At 55.7% G+C, this 2,134-nt stretch overlaps 1 pseudogene; it reads left to right on the top strand.

Moving 5' to 3' along the window:
• The first annotated feature begins 328 nt into the window (after nt 1-328).
• LOC123038884 (berberine bridge enzyme-like Cyn d 4) lies at nt 329-1,825 on the top strand (annotated as a pseudogene).
• Nucleotides 1,826-2,134: the final 309 nt, after the last annotated feature.

Raw genomic sequence — 2,134 nt, 5'->3', positions numbered from 1 at the left:
CGTCAGAGCCCGTAGGGTCGTCGTGGAAGACCTCGAGCGAACTTACCGGCATACCGTACTCGATCGGCCTAGTGCGGCGCTTCTGCCAGGCGGCTGCAAGGGCGGTCACCTTGTGCTTCAGGTCCGATGATAGTCTCTCCCACATCAAGCTAGAGCTTGCGGTCATCATGGACGCGGTGCAAGGGAGGAGGATGTGGAGCGGAAGTAGTGCGATGTGAAATTTAGCCGAGTGTGACCCTCTTTAAATAGTGGATTCCTTGGTGTATCAATGCGCGGCGTCGGAGTTGGTTCCTTGGCCGGCGAGCCAGCTTAATGGCAACATATGAACATGCGGGCATTGGACGGGCGTGGTAGATATCTGCCGCGTCTTGTACAGCAATCGTCGCTCTGACATTGAACAGGCGCGAACCCACTTCGATTGGCAACATATGTTGGCGCCAGTGAAAGGTCGCCCCCACTCTGGGCCGGCGTCATTGCGGAGCGCCACTTTACAGGGGCATGAATTCGGGCAACTGGCGCCGGAAGGAAACGCATGCGGGCGAGGGAGGATGGTTTTGTGTGCGGTAGGCCATCCCCAACGGCGAGGCGTTCGCGGTGATCGACCTCGCCAAGCTCCACGCCGTCCATGTCAACCCGCACGAGGCCACCGCATGGGTCGAGACCGGGGCAACAACCGGAGAGCTCTACTACCGCGTCGCCACGGCGGCGCCAGGGCTGGGCTTCCCGGCTAGCGTGTGCCCGACCGTGGGCGTGGGGGGCATCATCAGTGGCGGCGGCATAGGCCTCATGATGCGCAAGTATGGACTCTCGGCCGACAACGTCCTTGACGCTAGTATGGTCGATTCCAACGGGAACCTGCTGGCGAACAGGAAGGCCATGCGGGACGACCTCTTCTGGGCAATCCATGGCGGTGGGGCGGGAACTTCGGCATCGTGCTGGCGTGGAAGCTTAGGCTCGTGCCGGTCCCACACCGAACGTGACCTTCCTCAAAGTCGCCAAGACCATGGACCAGGGCGCGGTCGACGCGGTCACCAAATGGCAAATGCTCGTGCCGGCGCTCCCCGACGACCTCAGCATACGTGTGGTAATCCAAAAGAGTCAGGCCAACTTCCAGACCCTATACCTCGGCAACTGTAGCACGGTGGTGGCGACGATGCGCAGCAGTTTCCCGGAGCTCGGGGTGACAAGCGCGGACTGCAAGGAGATGAGCTGGCTGCGGTACACGGCGTACATATACTTCGGCGAGGCCATCAACAGCAAGCCACTGGAGGCGCTCCTCCTCAACCGGTCCACAACCTTAGGCCCCTTCGTTAAGAACAAGTCCGACTACGTCAAGAAAGCCCTCACCAAGGAGACCTGGAAGAAGATCTTCCTCTGGCCCAACGGCACGGGGTCGGGGCAACTCATCCTTGAGCCGCACGGCGGAATAATGGGCCGCATCTCCGCCAACAAGATCCCGTTCCCACACCGGAGCAACATGCTCTACAACATCCAATACGTGGAGCTGTGGAAGGGCAAAGAGGCCGGGGGCGACATTACACCGAACTGGATTGGGAGCCTTTACGAGTTCATGACGCCGTACGTGAGCAAGAACCCGAGGGGCGCCTACGTGAACTACCGGGACCTCGACATGGGCGTGAACAAGGTGGTCGGTGGGGTCACGTGCTATGAAACTGAAAAGGTGTGGGGCGAGAGCTATTTCGGGCCGGCAAACTTCAGGAGACTCACCAAGATCAAGCGCAAGGTGGACGCCAGCGACTACTTCCAGAACGAGCAGAGCGTGCCGCCACTTCCCTTGAAGTAGTGGTCAAGCTGTGCAAATCAATCGTGTTTGACCGTATTGTAACTGCTAATAATAGTTCTGATGAGCTAATACGGTCATTAACATTTGTCAACATAATTATGATAAAGTGCTCAATTTTTTTTCTAATATAAGTTTTCCTTCTTTCTTATTTTCAGCTGCAGCTGAATTTGTGTGAAATTTATGAGATATTTTATTAAGACTGTGCCACTACTAAGAGGTTACTACTATGAGGTAAAATAATTTTCAGGGAATTTTGATCAGTCAGTGAAATTTATAAGATAGTATTTTTTTAAGGCACAGTAGAGCCCTCTTTGAATGATGTGCAATTTT

The sequence above is a fragment of the Triticum aestivum genome, chromosome 2B, assembly GCF_018294505.1.
Source record: "Triticum aestivum cultivar Chinese Spring chromosome 2B, IWGSC CS RefSeq v2.1, whole genome shotgun sequence".
NCBI classification, from domain to species: Eukaryota; Viridiplantae; Streptophyta; class Magnoliopsida; order Poales; family Poaceae; genus Triticum; species Triticum aestivum.
The sequence above is the reverse complement of the archived record's forward strand: the minus strand, read 5'-3'. Positions and strand labels throughout refer to the sequence as shown.